Source organism: Anomaloglossus baeobatrachus, chromosome 11, assembly GCF_048569485.1.
Source record: "Anomaloglossus baeobatrachus isolate aAnoBae1 chromosome 11, aAnoBae1.hap1, whole genome shotgun sequence".
Classification (NCBI taxonomy): Eukaryota; Metazoa; Chordata; class Amphibia; order Anura; family Aromobatidae; genus Anomaloglossus; species Anomaloglossus baeobatrachus.
The window spans coordinates 91271630-91294892 of record NC_134363.1 but is presented as its reverse complement, the minus strand read 5'-3'; the positions used below and the strand labels follow the sequence as shown (position 1 = coordinate 91294892).

General features: G+C 47.7%; 1 long non-coding RNA gene across 1 annotated transcript in view; it reads right to left on the bottom strand.

The window, feature by feature from the left end:
- The window catches only part of LOC142256505 (uncharacterized), a 537718-nt gene that overhangs the window by 246088 nt on the left and 268367 nt on the right, over positions 1 to 23263 (bottom strand). The window lies entirely within an intron of this gene.

Here is a 23263-nt window from a genome sequence, read left to right as displayed (position 1 = left end):
ATACACGTCAGCACAGCATTGCAAAATGCGCAAGGGCGTTGGCAAGGAACAAGGAAGTGGACGTGATGGTGGTGCAGGCAGAGGCCGAGGTCGTGGGCAAGCTCTAATTTTGCCACAACAAAGGGCCACATCTAGTCGCTCGCACGTCCTGTCCCAAATTCTTGGGGACCGCAGCAGTACACCGCTCTTGAACCAAGACCAGTGTCAACAGGTTGTTAGTTGGATAGCGGATAATGCTTCCAGTCAGATTGGCACCACCACAAACACTCTGTCTTCCACACGGTCAAGTGTCAGTAGCCATGATACTGCACCGCACATTTCAGAACCTGATCCTCCTTCCTACCACAAGGCTGAGTACACGTCCTCGGACATTAATGATCCCACACTTGGACACTCGGAAGAGCTGTTCACGTTTCCATTCGCACATCCTGGCCTCTCGCCAGCTCATGTTGAAGTGGGTCATGAGGAGATCGTATGTACAGATGGCCAAATATTTGAGCAGCCACGTTCTCACGAAGTTGGCAACGTGTCTCAACAAGGGGTGGACGATGATGAGACACAATTGTCAGGAAGTCAGGAGGAGGAGCAGTGTGCGGAAGAGGAAGACGACGTGGTGGATGATCCAGTAACTGACCCAACCTGGCAGGAGGATATGCAGAGCGAGGACAGCAGTGCACAGGGGGAGGGAGGCGTAGCATCCCAACAGGCAGTAAGAAGCAGGGTGGTGGCTCCAGGCAGAAGTCAGGCAACCGTTCCCCGGAACAACAACACGACACAAGGTGCCTGTACAAATGTTAGGTCTTCCGAGTCTGGCAGTTTTTTAAGTTGGATCCAGATGATTCTAAAAAGGCCATTTGCAACACCTGCCGTGCCAGCATCAGCAGGGGTACCAAAACTAGCAGCCTGACCACCACCAGCATGATCAGGCACATGTCAGCCAAGCACCCGACTTTGTGGGAAGTACAACAGAGTCGAGGAGCAGTGCTTGCTAATGTCACTGCTACGTCTTCGCTGGTTGTGCATGCGAGCCAATCCCCTGTCCATGCTGCCTGCGAACAAGCCTCTTCCGGTCCTGCACCTGCAGTTGCCTACGCAGAAATAACACCATCATCAAGCACGTCCTTGTCCCAGCGCAGCGTTCAGTTATCCATTTAGCAAACCTTTGAACGCAGGCGCAAATACACTGCCAACACCCCACATGCCACAGTTCTAAATGCTAACATTTCGCGACTGCTTGCGCTGGAAATGTTGCCTTTTAGGCTGGTGGAGACAGAAGCATTCCGCGACCTGATGGCGGCAGCTGTCCCACGTTACTCGGTCCCCAGCCGCCACTATTTCTCCCGGTGTGCCGTCCCCGCGTTGCATAACCACGTGTCACAAAACATCACACGTGCCCTGAACAACGCTGTTTCACCCAAAGTCCACCTAACCACAGACACGTGGACAAGTGCTTGTGGGCAAGGCCGCTACATCTCGTTGACGGCACACTGGGTTAATATTGTGGAAGCTGGGACCCAGTCTGAGCGAGGGACGGAACACGTCCTTCCCACACCAAGGTTTGCAGGCCCTACCTCAGTCAGTGTTTCACCCACACTCTACAGCTCCGGAATGTCATGCTCTTCAGCCTCCTCCTCCTGCGCATCCTCATCCACTGTACCCTCCACACCAGTCCCAAGTTGGAAGCACTGCAGCACTGCCTCGGCGAAGCGGCAACAGGCTGTGCTGAAGCTAATCTGCATAGGTGACAAACCCCACAATGCAGAAGAGCTGTGGACAGCTCTGAAACAGCAGGCAGATCACTGGCTCACACCTCTGAACCTAAAGCCAGGAAAGGTTGTGTGTGACAATGGCCGGAACCTGGTGGCGGCTTTGAGGCGAGGCCAGCTGACACATGTTCCATACGTGGCCCATGTGCTCAACCTCGTGGTTCAGCGGTTTCTAAAGTCATACCCAGAGCTGTCTGATCTGCTGGTAAAAGTTCGCCGCCTGTCTGCACATTTTCGAAAGTCACCTACTGCTTCAGCCGGCCTTGCCGGCTTTCAGCGCAGTTTGCATCTTTCGGCTCACAGACTGGTGTGTGATGTCCCCACGCGTTGGAATTCAACTCTGCACATGTTGGTCAGGATATGTGAGCAGAAGAGGGCAGTTGTTGAGTACCTGCATCACCTAAGCCGTCGGGAAATGGGTCAAACTCCACACATAACACCTGAGGAGTGGAGATGGATGTCCGACCTATGTACCATCCTCCAAAACTTTGAGGACTCCACCAAGATGGTGAGTGGTGATGACGCCATTATTAGCGTCACCATACCGCTACTCTGCCTTCTAAAATGGTCTCTGCTCAAAACCAAACATGATGCATTGCAGGCGGAGCGCGATGAGTTGCAGCAAGAAACAGTAGTGGGTGTGGGTGATAACACACAGCCCAGCCTCGTCTCATCACAACGTGCAGTGGAGGACTATGACGAGGAGGAGGATGAAGACATGGAGCAAATCTCCGGCCAAATTGAGGCTATGACATGCACACCAGTCATATCCTCGGTTCAGCGTGGCTGGCCAGAGGACAGGGTAGATGAGGAGGAGGAGGAGGAGGAGGAGGAGGACAGCATGTTCAGTCAACGTGTTGGTCAGGCTACTGAAGTCCTGGCTGTTAAGAGTCTGGCGCACATGGCTGACTTTATGGTAAGCTGCCTGTCTCGTGACCCTCGCGTTAAGAACATCTTGGCCGACAATCATTACTGGTTGGTAACACTGTTAGACCCACGCTACAAGGAGAACTTTATGTCTCTTATTCCCGAGGCGGAGAGGTCAACCAAAATGCAGCAGTTCCGGAAGGCCATAGTCACGGAAGTAGGCAAAGCATTCCCCTCACAAAACGCTAGCGGCATAGGTAAGGAATCAGTGGACAACCAAGGCGTACAGCCGAGAGAGGCACAAGTCCAATCCGCCAGAGGTAGGGGAACAGTCTTTAAGATGTGGGACAGTTTTCTCAGCCCCTCACGTACCACAGCCCCTGAGGTGCGGGGTAGTGCCACAAGAAATCCTAAGTTTGCCCAGATGCTCAAGGAGTACCTTGCAGATCGAACAACTGTACTCCGACATTCCTCTGTGCCTTACAATTATTGGGTATCCAAGGTGGACACGTGGCATGAATTGGCTCTCTACGCCTTGGAAGTCCTGGCCTGCCCTGCCGCTAGCGTTTTGTCAGAGCGTGTTTTTAGTGCCGCAGGTGGAATCATTACAGATAAACGCACCCGCCTGTCAAACTGAAAATGCTGACAGGCTGACTCTGATCAAGATGAACAAGGGTTGGATTGGGCCAGACTTCACCACACCACCAGCAAATGAGAGCGGAATTTAAAGTTTGTAACGGGAATTTGCCATGTACCTCCAGTCACCCATGGGTACACACTTCTGGACTTTGGATAATCGCTGGACTGCTCCTCCTTCTCCTCATGCGCCACCATGATGACCGTTACAAGAGTTAGGCCTTTGTTTCAGGTATACCCCCAGTGGTAAATTTTTTCGCCCATTCTTTGCAGAATGGACATTACAACGACAGGAGACCAGCTCCTTTGCAATGGGAACAATGTTTTGAGGCCCTCATGCACGTCTCTATGCAGGGACAACGTGGAGCCTTCCAATTTTTGGCTGCCCTGCCAAAGGGCTATACTATAATACACCCACTTCCTGACAATGGACACTTAATGTTTTGAGGCCCTCATGCACGTCTCTATCCAGGGACAACGTGGAGCCTCCCAATTTTTGGCTGCCCTGCCAAAGGGCTATACTACAAAAGACCCACTTCCTTACAATGGACACTTAATGTTTTGAGGCCCTCATGCACGTCTCTATCCAGGGACAACGTGGAGCCTCCCAATTTTTGGCTGCCCTGCCAAAGGGCTATACTACAAAAGACCCACTTCCTTCCAATGGGCACTTCAGGTTTACAGGCCCTCATGCACGTCTCTATCCAGGGACAACGTGGAGCCTCCCAATTTTTGGCTGCCCTGCCAAAGGGCTATACTACAAAAGACCCACTTCCTGACAATGGACACTTAATGTTTTGAGGCCCTCATGCACGTCTCTATCCAGGGACAATGTGGAGCCTCCCAATTTTTGGCTGCCCTGCCTAAGGGCTATACTACAAAAGACCCACTTCCTTCCAATGTGCACTTCAGGTTTACAGGCCCTCATGCACGTCTCTATCCAGGGACAACGTGGAGCCTCCCAATTTTTGGCTGCCCTGCCTAAGGGCTATACTATAATACACCCACTTCCTGACAATGGACACTTAATGTTTTGAGGCCCTCATGCACGTCTCTATCCAGGGACAACGTGGAGCCTCCCAATTTTTGGCTGCCCTGCCTAAGGGCTATACTACAATAGACCCACTTCCTTACAATGGGCACTTCAGGTTTACAGGCCATCATGCACGTCTGTATGCAGGGGCATTGGTGAACCTCACAATTTTGGACTGCCCTGGCAAAGGAAAATACTACAAAGACTCAGTTCCTCAAAATGGGCACATTAGACTCAGAGGCCTTTATGTACGTCTCTTCTCAGGGACATCGGAGTGCCACACAATGTTTTACGTAAAATCTTTCATGTATTGATCTCAAAAAGTAACATACATTAGCTCTATCTCACTATTGGGTATGTGCCCTTAACATTTCCGCCATGAAAAATCATTTTGGTGTCATTTTGGAAGGTTTTCTGGTGAGTCCGTAAAAATGGCGTAAAACGCGGACAAAATTGTTCACAGCTGTGACTTTTGAGTGATAAATGCTTCAAGGGGTCTTCCCCATGCTGTTGCCATGTCATTTGAGCACTCTTCGGAGACTTTTGTGCCATTTTTAGGGTTTCTACATGCTGCCGGTGGTCATTTCACAAAAATACTCGGGTCTCCCATAGGATAACATTGGGCTCGGTGCTCGGGCAGAGTACACGAGTATCTTGGGAGGCTCGGCCCGAGCTTCGAGCACCCGAGCTTTTTAGTACTCGCTCATCACTGTTAATGATGAGACAGTCTCATGTTTGGCAAGTTACAACTGGGAGATACACTCCGTGCACCACTGGTGTTTGGTGGAAAAGCCGAGCTAAGATTGAGTAACAGCTTCTGCTGATACTCCTGCATACGTGCGTCCCTTTCTATGGCTGGAATTATTTCTACAAATTTGGACATTATGGACATTTGGACGGGGATCTAATAGTGTGGCAACCCAGTAGTCATCATCACTTCTAATTCGGACAATCCGAGGGTCATGTTGTAGGTAGTGCAGCAAGAAGGCACTCATGTGTCTTGCGCATCCATGCAGACCAAGTCCTCGCTGTGTTTGTGGCGGCGAGGTGATAACCGTGCTTTCTTCCTCTGACATCTCCCCCCAACCTCGTTCAACCGAAATTTGACCATGGTCTTCCTCATCTGCTGAGTCTTCCATGCCCATTGAGAGTTCGTCCTCCATTTCTTCTTGGGCTCCTGCACCTTCCTCAACAGTTGAGCTGCTAACATGCACCCTTGTTAATCGCTCTCCCCCCCCGTCCCATGCCTGCCGCCTTGGTGATGCTGAACGTCTGGACCTTGTAGATGTTTTTATTCCTTGCGCATATGAATCCTCCTGTACTTCCTCCCATTCCTCTTGTCCCACCCCCTGACTCCGAATAGTGTTTAGCGTGTGCTCCAGCATGTAAATGATTGGAATTGTCATGCTGATAATGGCATTTTCAGCGCTAAACATATTTGTCGCCATGTCGAAACTGTGCAGAAGGGTGCATAGGTCCTTGATCTGAGACCACTCCAGCAGCGTGATCTGCCCCACCTCTGCATCTCGTTGGCCCAGGCTATACGTCATGACTTATTGCACCAGGGCTCGGCGGTGCTGCCACAGTCGCTGCAACATGTGGAAAGTCGAATTCCTGCAAGTTGGCACATCGCATTTCAGGCGATGAATCGGCAGGCCGAAAGACTTCTGGAGCGATGCAAGTCGGTTAGCTGCGGCGGTTGAACGGCGGAAGTGAGCAGAGAGTGACCATGCCCTGTGCAGAAGCCCATCTAGGCCAGGATAGTGGGTTAAAAATTCTTGGACAACAAGGTTCAACACGTGAGCTATACAAGGCATGTGTGTTGCCTTGCCACGACGAAGGGCCACACCCAGGATTGCAGCATTGTCACACACGGCCTTCCCTGGCTGCAGGTTGAGTGAACCATTTACCAAACTCGGTTGCGAGAGCTGACCACAACTCCTCAGCTGTGTGACTCCTATTTCCAAGACATTTCAAGGTAAAGACCGTCTGATGCCGTTGAGCTCTGCTGCCAGCATAGTAAGGAGGTGTGCGGGATTCCTTGTGCGCAGTTGCAACGCGGGTGGCCTGACCAGGCAGGCTTGGGGTGGAGGTGGAGGACCCAGACGAGGGTGAGGAGGCAGAAGCAGTGGAGGAACTTCTACATACAGAGGATTGACGCACAAGTCATGTGGACGGCAAGACTTGTTCAGCAAACCCTTCTCCATCACTCACCATAGTTACCCAGTGCCCAGTCAGTGACATGTAACGCCCCTGTCCATGCTTATTGGTCCAAGTATTGGTGGTGAAATGCACCCTGTCACACACAGAGTTTCTCAAGGAAGCGGTGATGTTCTGTGCGACATGCTGGTGTAGCGCAGGCACACCTTTCTTGGAGAAGTTGTGGCGACTGGGCATCTGGTACTGGGGCATGGCGACTGACATAAGGTCTCGAAAATCCTCTGTTTCCACCAGATGGAAAGGCAGCATTTCAGTAGCCAAGAGCTTACAGAGGGTGAAAGTCAAACTCTTAGCTTTGTCATGGCTCTGAGGAAATGGCCTTTTATTGGTCCACATCTGAGGGACAGAGATCTGGCTGGTGTTTGGAGACGGTGTAGAGTAGGGTGTCCCTGGAAAACTGCAGGTCTGTGAGGAAAGTGCAGGCGGAGACATGATGTTGCCTTCATCCAAAGTTGGTGCTCTTGATGTCTGAGAGAGTTGTACACCAGCACTTGTTTCACCTTCTAATCCAACTGACGACCTGCCGAGCAAACTGCCTGTTGCTGTTAAAGAGGTGGAAGGTCTGCGTAGAGAAACATGTGACAGCTGTCCCCACAGTCATAGAGGATGAAGAGCCCGCGGATGCACATGAAGGGGCAGACGGTGGTTGGCCCGCTCCGCTAGCCCGCATTGTATCACGGTGAGCTTCCCACTGGGACTTATGCTTGTTATTCATGTGACGATTCATGGAAGAAGTTGTCAAACTGGTGAGGTTTTGGCCTCTACTTATAGAGTGGCAACAAATCTTACAGATCACATGATTTGGGAGATCCTTTGCAATGTCAAAAATGGACCAGGCTAGGCAAGGCTTAGAGCCCATGCGACCTGCAGAGTCACCCCGACTTGTGCTCAGAGGCAGAGGCTTAGGATGCAGTTGTTGACATGATTCCAGTACTCAGACTCTGTCCAGGAAGGCTAAAATACCATAATAATCCATTAGGCATTAAACATAATCTCAAATATGAAAGAACCACGGAAAAAGCAAAAGGGTTTAAACCGTGGAGAGGTGTGCACACCACAGGCAGCAATCAAAAACAGGAGGACAAAGTGGCTAATATGCAAAGAATTACAAATATTTATTCAATAGTATACAAAACATTACAAAAATATCGTGGAGAAGAAGAGCAAGACATGACAAAAAACTGGCATCATGGATGGTAAAGCAGTTAATACATAGGGCTGCACTGAAGGCTGAAATGGTACAATGCCATATAGTCACAGTGTAAGTATATAATCAATCACAAAAACATACCCAGTGCAGCCGAAATAAGAGGTAATAAAGTGCCAGTAGTGCAGAGGACAGAGGTCTGGATACCCCCTAGGAAGGGTAACGCGCGTTTCGCGTGAAAAGAGTAACACGCTTCATCAGACCGTGAGGACCCTCACGGTCTGATGAAGCGTGTTACTCTTTTCACGCGAAACGCGCGTTACCCTTCCTAGGGGGGTATCCAGACCTCTGTCCTCTGCACTACTGGCACTTTATTACCTCTTATTTCGGCTGCACTGGGTATGTTTTTGTGATTGATTATATACTTACACTGTGACTATATGGCATTGTACCATTTCAGCCTTCAGTGCAGCCCTATGTATTAACTGCTTTACCATCCATGATGCCAGTTTTTTGTCATGTCTTGCTCTTCTTCTCCACGATATTTTTGTAATGTTTTGTATACTATTGAATAAATATTTGTAACTCTTTGCATATTAGCCACTTTGTCCTCCTGTTTTTGATTGTCTGTCCAGGAAGGCGCAAGGTAACTTCGTCGTCAGTCGCATCCTCCTCCACCGCCTCTGGTGACCTCCTCGAGTGCCTGACTGTTGGTTGACAGTATGTGGGATCTAGAATTTCATCATCAACTGTTGTGTTTGCACTCCCCTCGCCCTCAGACCTAACCTTTTCCTGCCCTGACTGAATAGTTAAGTTGTCATCCCAATTAGGTATCTGCGTCTCATCGTCATCAGTATATTCCACATTGTCTCCACCAACAGGTGTTACAGTTTGGGAATGAGGGTCTACATTATGCTCAGAAACGTGGTCATCAGGGCCTGAATCTGACTCACAAAGCTTCTGGGCATCACTGCAGACCATTTCCTGGTCTGTACTCACTGTAGCTTGGGAGCAGACGTCTGATTCCCAGGCTATAGTGCGACTGAACAGCGCTGCAGACTCAGCCATCTCAATTACACTATACTCTGCAGGGCGGGTGGAGACTTGAGAGCTGGGAGAAAGCAAGTGCGTTTGGGGTGACAACTCAGAGGCCTGTTATTTTTTTGATGTCAAAGTTGAGGTGAAGGAGAGGCCACTTGTTGGAGCACTTGAGATCCATTCTAGCATGTTCTTTTTTTGTGCATCATCTACCTTTGTTACAGTTGTTCTGTTCCGTAAAAAAAGGTAGCACATCCTATTGTCCACGGAAAGTTGTAGACATCTAAATTTTGCTGGAAGATGGCCTTTCTTCGGCAGATGTTAATGAAGCTTTCCCACCTACCCCACGGACACAAACTTTTTTTCCTTTTCCAACACTCCTGTTCCCCTTTCCACCAGCATCTGTCCTTTTGCCACTCATTTTGTTAGCAACAAGACTGGACACTTAAACTGTGGTAGCAAAAATGGAGAGGTGGTGTACAATGCAGAGGTGGTCTAGCTTTATTGACAGCTGAAGAACCAACACTGACTATCCCTGTCAATTTTAATATGCCCCTAACAGTGGCAGCTCAGTTTGAAATTAGAATTGCGTAGCAAAAATGGAGAGGTGTGTACCATGCACAGGTGCTGTACCGTGATTGCCAGCAAAGGAACACTAACTTAGTATTCCAGACACTTTTAGGATGGCACAAAAAGTGTCAGCTCTTTGGGCAAATAAAATAGCGTGGCAAAAATGGGCAGGTGGATACAATGCACGGGTGCTGTAGGTAGCAGGACAGGAAAGGAAGCCTCACTTTCTATCCCTGCTAATGAAAAAATGCAGCAAGAAATTGCCTGAGCTGAGGTAGGCAGACGCTGTTATTCAAAGCCCTACACAGCATTTGCACGGACCTGCCTAGCAGCTATGGCTATGATTACCTGTAAATCAGCCCTGAAAAGGGCTGAAATAACAAGCAGTCCCTAATCCCTAAAGCACTGTGTAGATTGCACTGTATCTATCTAGCGCACACAGCAGGAGCGGCAGCAGCAGCGTGAGCGGTGACTGTCACCCACACGCAGAAGACAGATAATGGAGGCAACGGGAAAAATGGCCGGATCTTATAAGGCAAGGACATGTGACATCCACAGCAACATGAGGCAAGAACATGTAATATGCCCTTGCTTGTCTGGCAAAAATCCACTTAGCTGTGTGTGTCTGTGATTGGCTGACATCCTGGCCTGCCCCACTGCATGCGCGGTTAGGGGAAGAAAAAAATGGCGATCGGCATTATCTCAGCACTCAGCAGCAGCACAGATCTAAACCCCATTTTCCCCCCGCACACTATACGATGAAATTTGGTATTAGCGTGATTCACAGTGACTCACACTATTACAGTGAAAAGCCAGCTAGTAACTAGCTAGGCTTTTTGCTGATCAAACCGTTCTCGAACGTAACTCGAACTGTCGAGCTTTTAGCAAAAAGCTCGAGTTCGAGCTCAAGCTCGAACACCCTCCAAAATCACTTGAACATGAAATTGGCGAACCTCAAACATCGCTCATCTTTAGTGAGGACTAGAGTTGAGCGCGGTTCGTGGTTCGAGGTTCTCCAGTTCGCGGCTCAAGTGATTTTGGGGGCTGTTCTAGATCGAACTAGAACTCGAGCTTTTTTGCAAAAGCTCGATAGTTCTAGAAACGTTCGAGAACGGTTCTAGCAGCAAAAAAAACAGCTAATTCCTAGCTGGCTTTCCGCTGTAATAGTGTAAGTCACTCTGTGACTCACACTATTATGACATTTCAGTGTATAGTGTGCGGGAACAGCGCATTCAGATCACTGCTGTATGTATAATGGCCAATCCCAGACACACACACAGCTAAATGGACTTTTAGCCAGAGAAGCAACGGCATGTGTGATAGGATGTCCATGTCACATGTCCCTGCATTATAAAACCGGATATTTTCCTCCAGCACGCCATTATCTGCCTTCTGCGTCCTTGGTGTCAGACATCACTGGCGCAGCTCCTATCGCCAATACTGCTGTATACGCTCCATACACAGCGCTGTACAGCTTAGGGATAGCACTTTCTATCAGTCCTTTTAAGGGCTCATACCGGCAGGGTCAGAGCCATAGGTGACAGGTCCGTGAAAACAGAGTTTAACAGCTACACAAGATGACAGCGTCCGTGTAGCTAAGGTCAGGGATTTCCTCGGTGCATTTCCCCATTAGGAGGGATAGAAAGGCAGGCTTCCTTTCCTCTACCCAGAGACCCACAACCCTGCCACTGTACCCTCCTGCCCTTTGCACACTCCAACTCATTGTTACTAAGCCATTATACTAGCAAACACTGAGTGAACTTAGTGGCATCCTAAACGTGGCTATTGGACTTCTGTATAGTCCCACTAGTGCAAAGATATTTGCAGCACGTCTGCCTGCATTGCACACTCAAACTCATTATAACTAAGCCATTATACTAGCAAACACTGAGTGAACTTAGTGGCATCCTAAACGTGGCTATTGGACTTCTGTATTGTCCCACTAGTTCAAAGATATTTGCAGCACGTCTGCCTGCATTGCACACTCAAACTCATTGTTACTAAGCCTTTATACTAGCAATTTATGTTGCCAGTTTAAGGGCCGTAGTTGCATTGTCAGGGATATTTATTCTTTATTATTCTGCTGTTAATAAAGCTAGACCACCGCTGCAATCTACACCACCTCTCAATTTTTACTACCACATTTTCAGTGCACAATCTTGTCGCAATCAACATGAGTGGCAAAATGACAGATGCTGGTGGAAAGGGGAAGAGGCGTGGTGGAAAAGGAAAAAAAGGGTTTGTCCGTGGGGAAGGTGGCAAAGCTCCATTAACATCTGCTGAAGATAGACCATCTACCAGCAAAAGTAAGATGTCTACTACTTACCGTGGACAATCCGATGTGCTCCCTTTTTTACGGACACAAACAACAGGAACAAAGGTAGATGATGGCCAAAAAAGGAAAATGCTTGAGTGGATCTCAAGTGGTCCAACAAGTGCCCTCTCAGCCACCTCAACTACCGCATCCAAGAAACACCAGTCCTCTGAGTTGTCATCCCAATCAAACTTGCTTTCTCCCAGCTCTGAAGTCTCCATCAGCCCTGCACAGTATGGTGGAACTGAGATGGCTGAGTCTGCAGAGCTGTTCAGTCACACTATAGCCTTGGAATCAGAGGTCTGCTCCCAAGCTACAGTGAGTACAGACCAGGAAATGGTCTGCAGTAATGCCCAGAACCTTTGTGACTCTGATTCAGGCCGTGAGGACCAAGTTTCTGAGCATATTGTTGACCCTTTGTCACAAACTGTAACACCTGTGGTTATAGACAATGAGGAACATACTGATGACGATGAGACGCAGATACCAGATTGGGATGACAACTTAAATATTCTGTCAGGGCAAGAAGAGGCTCGGTCTGAGGGTGAGGGGAGTGCAAACACAACAATTGATGATGAAGTTCTAGATCCCACCTACTGTCAACCCACAGTCAGGCACTCGAGGAGGTCAACAGAGGCGGTGGAGGAGGATGCAACCAACGACGAAGATACCTTGCGCCTTCCTGGACAGAGTCGGAGCACTGGTAGCATGTCTACAACTGCATCATCAGCCACCACTCTGCCTCTGAGCACCAGTCGGGGGGCTCAGCAGGTCGCATGCCCTCTAAGCCTTGCCTAGCCTGGTCCTTTTTTGACATAGAAAAAGATCGCCCAAATTATGTCATGTGTAAATATTGTCGTGATTCTGTTAGTAGAGGTCAAAACCTCAGCAGTTTGACAACTTCTTCCATGAATCGTCACATGAATAAATATCATAGGTCCCAGTGGGAAGCTCACCGTGCTGCAATGCGGCCTAGCGGAGCGAACCATCCACAGCCTGCCCCTTCCAGTGCATCCGCGCGCTCTTCATCTTCTAGGACTGTGGGGACAGCTGTCACACCTGGTTTTCCACGCACAACTTCCACCACTGTAACCGCAACAGGCAGTTTGCTTGGTAGGTCGTCAGTTGGTTTGGAAGAGGAAACAAGTGCGTGTATACAGCTCTCTCAGACATCGATAGCACCAACTTTGGATGAAGGCAACATCATGTCTACGCCTGCACTTTCCTCACAAACCTGCATTTTTCCAGGGACACCCTACTCAACACCGTCTACACACAGCAGCCAGATCTCTGTCCCTCAGATGTGGACAAATAAAAGGCCATTTCCTGCGACCCATGACAAAGCTAAGAGGTTGACTTTATCCCTCTGTAAGCTCTTGGCTACCGAAATGCTGCCTTTCCGCCTGGTGGACACACAGGATTTTAGAGACCTTATGTCTGTCGCTGTGCCCCAGTACCAGATGCCTAGTCGCCACTACTTCTCTAAGAAAGGTGTGCCCGCGCTACACCAGCATGTCGCACACAACATCACCGCTTCCTTGAGAAACTCTGTGTTTGAACGGGTGCATTTCACCACCGATACTTGGACCAGTAAGCATGGACAGGGACGTTAAATGTCGCTGACTGGGCACTGGGTAACTATGGTGATAGATGGTGAAGGGTCTGCTACACAAGTCTTGCCGTCCCCACGACTTGTGTGTCAATCCTCTGTCTGTCCAAGTTCCACCACTGCTTCTGCCTCCTCCACTTCATCTGTGTCTTCCACCGCCGCCCCAAGCCTGCCTGGTCAGGCCACCAGTGTTCTCACTGCGCAGAAGGAATCACGCACCCCTCATTACTATGCTGGCAGCAGAGCGCAAAGGCATCAGGCGGTCTTTAGCTTGACATGTCTTGCGAATAAGAGTCACACAGCTGAGGAGTTGTGGTCAGCTCTGCGGTCCGAGTTTAATAAATGGTTGTCTCCACTCAACCTGCAGCCTGGTAAGGCTGTGTGCGACAATGCTGCAAACCTGGGTGCGGCCCTTCGCCTGGGCAAGGTGACACACGTGCCTTGTATGGCTCAAGTGTTGAACCTTGTTGTCCAGCAATTTTTTACACACTATCCCGGCCTAGATGGCCTTCTGACCAGGGCACGAAAACTGTCTGCTCACTTCCGCCGTTCAACCGCCGCAGCTGAGCGACTTGCATCGCTCCAGAAGTCTTTCGGCCTGCCGGTTCATCGCCTGAAATGCGATGTGGCGACACGCTGGAATTCGACTCTCCACATGTTACAGCGACTGTGGCAACACCGCCGAACCCTGGTGCAATACGTCATGACGTATAGCCTGGGCCAACGAGATGCAGAGGTGGGGCAGATCACCCTGATGGAGTGGTCTCAGATCAAGGACCTATGCACCCTTCTGCACAGTTTCGACATGGCGAAGAATATGTTTAGCGCTGACAATGGCATTATCAGCATGACAATTCCAGTCATTTACATGCTGGAGCACACGCTAAACACTATTCGGAGTCAGGGTGTGGGACAACAGGAAGGGGAGGAACTATGCGCAAGGGACAACAACATCACCAAGGTCCAGACGTTCATCATCACCAACGCGGCAGGCATGGGACCATGGGGGACAGGGATCAACAAGGGCGCATGGTAGCAGGCGAAATGTTGAGGAAGGTGCAGGAGAACATGAAGAAATGGAGGACGAACTGTCCATGGACATGGAAGACTCAGCGGATGAGGGAGACCTTGGTCAAATTTCAGTTGAAAGAGGTTGGGGGGAGATGTCAGAAAAAGAAAGAATGGTTAGCACCTCCATGCCACAAACAAAGCGTGAACTTGGTCCGCATGGCTGCGCAAGACACATGAGTGCCTTCTTGTTGCACTACCCCCAACATGACCCTCGTATTGTCGAAATTAGAAGTGATGATGACTACTGGCTTGCCACACTATTAGATCCCCGGTACAAGTCCAAATTTTGTGACATAATTCCAGCCATAGAAAGGGACGCACGTATGCAGGAGTATCAGCAGAAGCTGTTACTCGATCTTAGCTCGGCTTTTCCACCAAACAACCGTGCAGGTGCAGGGAGTGAATCTCCCAGTTGTAACTTGACAAACATGGGACGGTCTCGTCATCTCCAACAGTCTACCCGTACCAGTAGCACCGCATCTGGTGCTGGTAACAGCAATTTTATTGAATCTTTTCATAATATTTTTAGACCCTCCTTTGCAAGGCCACCAGAGACAACAAGTCTGACACATAATCAACGGCTGGAGAGGATGATACAGGAGTATCTCCAAATGAACATCGATGCCATGACTTTACAAATGGAGCCTTGCTCATTTTGGGCTGCAAATCTTGAAAAATAGCCAGAGCTCTCCAGTTACGCCTTCGAGATTTTGTCGTGTCCAGCTGCCAGCGTTGTCTCTGAACGTGTCTTCAGTGCTGCTGGGTGTGTGCTGACAGATAAGCGCATGCGTCTGTCCAGTGACAATGTGGACAGACTAACGTTCATCAAAATGAACAAGTCATGGATCCACAAGGAATTTACTACCCCTGTGTCATCCTGGGGAGAGTAAATACTTGTGGATTTGGAATGTGCTTGATGCAAATCAAAACATCCTGTTTGCAAGTAGGGCACAAGTGCTGCCACCGATGGGGTGTCTGTGTGGCCCAATTTTTGGAAAAAAGGGAGACTCTGCTTGGAGTAACCCTTACTTACAGTGTTTTTAAAAATGATCCAAGATGAACAGAGCTGGGATCAGCAAAGACTTTGCTACCTACCCCGGTGTCATCCTGGGGACGGTTAAGTATGGCGTATTTTTGAATGTGCTTGATGCAAATCTAGCTGTAAAGTGTACAAGTAAGGCACAAGTGCTGCCACTGAATGGGTGGGTGTGTGTGGGGCACAATTTTTGGAAAAAAGGGAGACTCCGCTTGGAGTAACCCTTACTTACATTGTTTTAAAAAATGATCCAAGATGCATACAGCTGGGATCAGGAAAGACTTTGCTACCTACCCCGGTGTCATCCTGGGGACGGTTAAGAATGGCGTATTTTTGAATGTGCTTGATGCAAATCTAGCTGTGAAGTGTACAACTAGGGCACAAGTGCTGCCACTGAATGGGTGGGTGTGTGTGGGGCACAATTTTTGGAAAAAAGGGACACTCCGCTTGGAGTAATCCTTGCTTACATTGTTTTAAAAAATGATCCAAGATGCATACAGCTGGGATCAGGAAAGACTTTGCTACCTACCCCGGTGTCATCCTGGGGACGGTTAAGTATGGCGTATTTTTGAATGTGCTTGATGCAAATCTAGCTGTGAAGTGTACAACTGGGGCACAAGTGCTGCCACTGAAGGGGTGGGTGTGTGTGTGGCTCAATTTTTAGATAAAAGGGAGACTCCGCTTGGAGTCACCTTGCGGTGTTTTACATGATTTTAGAAGGGCGTGCCATGCCTATATCTGTGTCTCCTCCTCTTTTTCCTTGTCCAGCTCTTTTGTTTTCGCATGAGTATATGTCCTTGTCACTTTCCCATGTGTTTGTGTTGTGTTGTGAGTTGTTTGTCACCTTTTGGACACCTTTGAGGGTGTTTTCTAGGTGTTTTTATGTGTTTGTGATTGCCTGCCATTGTTTCCTATGCAGTTCGAGTTCGGTTCGTCGAACGTTCGACGAACCAAACTCGAACGGGACCTCCGTTCGGCGAACCGAACTCGAGCCGAACCGCGACCGGTTCGCTCATCTCTAGTGAGGACGCGCATTCAGCGTTCACTACTGAACGCTGGTCAGTGCTTGTGTGTGGAGGACTTACTTTGTGAGTGGGGTTAGTGCTCTGCGCTCCATCACACAGAAGAAGACCAGCAGCAGTTTCACGGCTTCCAGCACTGGGTGTCCACTCCCCCTGTGCCAGTTCAGGCTGTGCCATGTGCCTCTTTCACTTGGGCATGCTCCCACTGTGCTGTGTGCCCGATTCCCCTGTGCGCACTCTCACTGTGCTGTGCGCCCGCTCCCCTTGTGCCCACAGCGACTGTGCTGTGTGCCCGCTTCCCCTGTGCGCGCTCCCACTGTGTTTCGTGCCAGCTTCCTCTTTGTGTGCTCCCACTGTGCTATGTGCCCGCTTCCCAGGTTCCGTATACCCGCTCCTCCTGTGCTGTATGCCTGCCCCACCAGGGTTGTGTGCCCCCCTCTCCCACCAGGGCAATATGCCTCCCCCTTGGTGCTGTGTGCCCCCATCCCCTAGGGCTGTGTGCCCCCCCTTCCCCAGGGCTGTGTGACTCCCTTCATTGCTGTGTACCACCCCCAGTGCTGAGCTTCCCCATGTCCATGCTCCCCTATGCTATCTGTGCTGCGCAGGTGTTGTCAATTTAGCCTAGTGTCCTCTAGTGCTGTCCGTGCCCCCCTAGTGCTGTCCATACCCCCAGTGATGTGCGTGCCCCCCAGTGATGTGCGTGTCCCCAAGTGATGTTCGTGCCCCCAGAGTGCTGTCTGTGCCCCCCCAGTGTTGTTTGTGCCCCCCCAGTGCTGTCTTTGCTCCTCCAGTGATCTATGTGGCCCCCGAATGCTGTCTGTGCCCAAAACCATATCTATGCCTTCCAGTGATGTATACGCCCTTCAGTGATGTATATGCCCTCAGCCTCTCTTGTGGTGTATATGCGCTCAGCCCCTACTGTGATGAATATACCCCAGCGGCTCCTGTGATGTATATGCCCCCAGCGTCTCCTGTGATGTATATATCACAGGTGGGGCTGGAGCATATACATCACATGAGGTGCTGGGGCATATACATCACATGAGGGGCTGGGGCACATATATCACATGAGGTGCTGGGACATATACATCACATGAGGGGCTGGGGCACATATATCACATGAGGGGCTGGGGTATATACTTCACATGAGGGGCTGGGGCATACACATCACTGGAGGGTCTGGGGCATATACATCATGTTGGAGATGCTGAGGCCATATACATCATAGGAAGGGATGGTGCAAATACATCACATTGGAGATGCTGGGGGCATACATATCAGAGGAGAGGCTAGGGTATATATGTACGTACATCACAGGAGGGACTGAGTAATACAAATCAAAAGAGGGGTTGCGGCATCTCCTGTAATGTATATACAGCAGTCCCAGCGTCTCCTATGTGATGTATATACAGCAGTACCAGCGTCTCCTATGTGATATATATGCCCCCAGCCCCTCCTGTGATGTACGTACAGCAGTCCCAGTCTGTTATGTAATGTATATGATTTACCAATCTTATTATCACAAAGAGTTGACTGGGCACCAGACCAAGACAGTCCTGGTAAAGCAGTTGTGAGAAACAACATGATCAATGCCACCGAAAATTAGCCACCGCACCAAAGAGAAGCAGCTCTGGCCACCACAGTAGAGGTGAATTTTTAATTAATTGTTTGACCAAATGTAGCTGGATAATTTTCACATTGATAATTTGGTTTGGCACCCGAAGGTTGGTAGAAATTTTCAAATGGCCCCTGGCAGTAAAAACGTTCCCCAACCCTGCCATACAGCATTGCTGGCTGCAAGACAGAGCCGCGCGATTAGAATGAACTCGGATGAACTTCACCCAACTTCATTGTCATCCCGCGGCTCTGTCTCTATGCCGCGGCCTGATTTGCGATCACAGGTGAAGGACTCACCGGTGACCGAAAATCCCCTGAGTGACTGAAGTGAGCCGCGCGATCAGCGGTGACGTCACTCAGGTTACCTGAAAGTGGTGGCCATGGGTAACTTGAGTTACGTCACTGCTGATAGTGCGACTCACTTCAGTTGCCGCGTGGAGCTCACAGGAATGGTGGTGTTCTATGGCTGCTGGTGTCAGCTTCATGAAGCAGAGGTGGATGCACTGGGCCTAGAGGGGTATTTGGGGATTTTAATAAAGTGGTGAAAAAGGGTGGGTTTATTTTTGTCTTTTATTCCAAATAAAGGATTTTTTCGAGTGCATGTGTTTATTTACTTTCACTTACAGGTTAATCATTGGGGGATGTCTCATAGACGCCTGCCATGATTAACCTAGGACTTAGTGGCAGCTATGGGCTGCCATTAACTCCTTATTACCCCGATTGCCACCGCACCAAGGCAATTCGGGATGAGCCAAGTAGAGTCCCAGGACTGTTGCATCTAATAGATGCGGCAATTCCGGGCAGCTGCTGGCTGATATTTTTAGGTAGGAGGGCTACCTATCCTGAGAATAATAGCCTTCAGAAGTGTGGCTTTACTTTGGTTGGTATCAAAATTGAGGGGGGACCGCACGCCGGTTTATATAATTGCAATAAAGATGTATGAATCCAGCGCAGACTTATATTGAATAAAAAAGTTTTTTTCTTTCTTTATTGGAATAATAGAATGAATAAAAAATCCAGGGACATGCAAAAGTAAATTCTAGCCCCAGTTCAGATTAAGACAACTTGTTGAAACGCGTCGCTCTGAACTGGGGCTAGAATTTACTTTTGCATGTCCCTGGATTTTTTATTCATTCTATTATTCCAATAAAGAAAGAAAAAAACTTTTTTATTCAATATAAGTCTGCGCTGGATTCATACATCTTTATTGCTGTTGCTTGGTATTCCTAACCATCCGTGCGCTGGATCTCCATTACGGGACTGCAATATTGGTGAGCTGAACAATTTATTCTGTTTCTAGGTTTATTTAATTATTTATTTATTTTACTGCACTAGATAGACCCGCCCACTGGCGGCTGTGATTGGTTGCAGTGAGACAGCCGTCACTAAGCGTGGGGGAGCATCTGAATGCAACCAATCATAGGCTAATCATCAACACTAGTGCGGATCCCAACAGTTAGACCCCCACCAGTCAATAGCTTATCACTTATCCTGTTTAGAAGTGATAACTTTATTTTCACCGGAGAACCTCCGTAAGTGTATCTGATTAATTGTAATACTGAAAACGTCATTTACATTATTAAATCTCTTCAGTGCAAATTGATGTATGTGGAATGTACTTCCTGCAATCTTAAGAAATGTATTTCGGGACACATAACAAATACAATCACAAATAGCAACTCCAACAAGGTGATTTCACAGGTATCTAAGCATTTTACTACTGACCTTAATAGATCTACAAAAAACTCAAATACAATACAGGTGGACTGAGTCTTATACCAGTTTCGAAAAATAACTCAGACTCTAATAAAAAATATGATAAGGGATCTTATTCCTGCTGACAACGGAGGGTATGATACCATATTTTTTTTAGACGCCCCCGTTCCGCGTTCGCTATCCCTCTCTGTATCCTGTCAATGTGAATGAATTAATAACAAATATATAGATTTAAATTCTAGACTACCAAAAAGAGCTTGGGTCAAAGTGTGGATAATATAATCACTCGACTCCTTAGTATCATACACATGTGTGGGAGCACACAAAATACTAATACATAACCAAGGGATACATTCCAGGGTAAGTGCAAAAATGCATCAACCAATTTCTGAACATGTGTATGAACTATAACAGCGAGATTTTTTGTATATTCCCATTAATATGAATAGCAAAGGATATATATAACATGATGTATGGTTCTAGAATATAGGCAACATTAATATAATGGAACATAATCATCCACTACAATTAGTCAACATTAATATAATGAAGGAAAAATAATCAATTCCATTAGACAATGTACTTCCCTCTCTATAGAAAAATTATTGGCAATCAATGTCAATTCACAACGATTACAAAGATAAATGCAAAAGTAACCACATGAATTATCCAAAAAGGAAGAAAAGGTGAATTGCTTCCTTTGAATGATCGTTCTGCCTCATAGATATTTTGTGGTAGTCAGTATCCATTCAAAACGATTGCAAAGGCAATATGCATGAGTAACTACAAAGGTTTCCCAGGAAGGAAGAAAAAGATAAAATACCTCCCTTAGAAGATCGCTCTGTCTCGACGCCTTTCCCCTTTTAAATCCAAGGTTCATTAGGAGGCTGTAATGGTTTTAAACTGTCTGAAGGAGTAATTCATGGCTGTGCACATGGATCACAGGATGTCCGGGTTTTAAATATCGGCTCCAATCTAGGTCACATGAAGCAAGCACCAATAAACTACATGGGCTATGGTGTCTCCCTAAAACTTAAAGCGCATGTCAGACCTGACACGATCGCTAGAGTTTCAGGGCGTCTCAGAGCGCAGGCGCACATACACCCAGAAGTGTGATGGAAAAGACACTAAGCTCCAGTGTCCACCAGGCGCCAGTGCGCATGCTTGGTGGGTGTATACAATGATAACTGCGCCAGTCTATTGAAAGGATCCTTTCTGCGCAGGCGCCCGCGTTCCCATGGTAACTTAGACACAAACAGGACTCGTCCTCCCGGAAGCGTCATGAAAAAGCTATGCTCCAACATCCACCGGGCACCAATGCACATGCCCGACATATCGTGAAGCACTAGTGATCATATGAGTGCATACACAGATAAATGCACAAATATATCAGAGAACATTTGGCACAGGCTTCCACATTACCAGGGCACCAAAATCGCACAAGATCAAACAAACATTTATGATCAATGGAGTATCATCTTACATAACAAAGCCACTGTATCACAGTGCATAGATATGGGTATTAATTAACCCTTGGATAACCAAAGGCTACAATCTTAAAAATGCCTCCCTTAGGTCAAAAATTGGGTTTAATTAATTTAGTTATAACAAAATTTAATAATTACAAATTAAGAGACACCCCTCTGCAAATAGAAAAACCACGTAGGATAACCATGGATATGTTACCTAAAAATAAAGGTAATTATAGTCCGTAACCCCCCAATTACGGGGCAATGACGGAAGGGTCTCAAGTCGGGAAATTTAAAGAACCATAACCTGAAAGGACATATCAAATGCGGACAGTAATGTTTGTGCGAACAATAATTTTTAGAAAAATTATGGTCAAAAAGGAATAAACCTTTTTCAGAATGACCAAAATAAATTTCTGAAGTTCATATATCAAATAAAAGAAGAATATGTAAGCCTTTCATTCAGGCCTAGTGGAGTTTGAGACTGTAAATAAAAAAAATCCAGCGACATTCTCTTTGCAGCATCCTTTTATACAGATTCCACCCTCTAACATCAGGTAGAATAACTTCCAGTATGACAAAGGAGACCGACCTACTGTCAACTTGATGGTATTCTCAGACTGTGTAGCTCCCTTGTGGTCTTGCCCACATAATTTAGAAGGCATTTACAGGTGGCCATATAAGCTACCCCGCTGGTCTTACAATTGGCAAAATCTCGAATAAAGTACTGCTTCCCAGTACTCGCACTATCAAATGTTTTTGATGTCAATATCCAGTTGCAGTACTTACAGTCACCGCAGCGGAAGCAGCCAGTTGGTTTTTATCAAGCCAAGTTCCTGGGGGAATTGGTCTTGAGTAGTGATTGTGGACATGTTTGGTCCCTGAGTGAGCCCCCACATCTAAATGTAATAGATGGATAAGGAAGGATTGCGTCACAAATATCTGGATCAGCAAGGAGAATATCCCAATGCCTACAGAGAATACTGTAAATCCTTTCTGATTTACAATCAAATGTGCCTATGATCCTGAGGATATCTTCACTACTTTTCTTCACCAGTGATTGAAGGAGGGTCTCTCTGTTCCTACCAAGAGCATGATTAAAGGCCCCCTATGTGACCTCATCAGGGTAGCCTCTCTGTCGAAACCGGTTTTGAAGGTCTCTCGACTGAACAAAGAAATCTCTTTCATTGGCGCAGTTTCTCATACGGAGATACTGCCCTTTCAGAATACCTCTTCTGAGGGGGACAGGATGGAAACTCTCCCACCTCAGAAGACTGTTGGTTGTGGTAGGTTTCCTGTGTGTTATAGAAGAGAGATGCCCTTGTTCATTGACCGAGAAGGAGATGTCCAAGAATAAGAGAGAAGCTTCATGGATCTCGCTCAAGAATGTAAGGTCCAATTCGTTGATATTAATTGATTTTACAAAGCACTGGAATTCATCCTTTGTTCCTGACCAAATGATAAAATATCATCAATGAATCTCCCCCAGAAATGGATCAATGGGGTCCACCAGGGGAGTAATCGAAAAAAAAATGATGCTTTCCTCCCACCAACCCAGGAGTAAATTTGCATACGATGGGGCACAAGAACTCCCCATTGCAGTGCCCCTGAGCTGGTGGAAGTACTTACCGTCAAAATAAAATAATTGTGCGTCAAAACATAAACCAAAAGGTCAAGAACCAGATTATTATGGGCCTGAAAGTGCACGGCCCTAGAACATAGGAAGTGCTGTGCAGCCTCCACACCTTTTTGATGTGGTATGGAGCTGTACAGCGCCTCCACATCAATGGGCGATAGGAACATCCCAGCTTCCACAGTCACCCCTTCAATCTTCAAAAGTCAGAGGTATCACGAATGTATGAAGGGAGAGTGAGAACAAAGGGCTTTAGAATTTCATCAATGTAGACACCTACATTTTAAGTAGAGTTGAGCGCGGTTCGTGGTTCGTGGTTCTCCAGTTCGCGGCTCGAGTGATTTTGGGGCATGTTCTAGATCGAACTAGAACTCGAGCTTTTTGCAAAAGCTCGATAGTTCTAGAAACGTTCGAGAACGGTTCTAGCAGCCAAAAAACAGCTAAATCCTAGCTTGGTTTCTGCTGTAATAGTGTAAGTCACTCTGTGAATCAAACTATT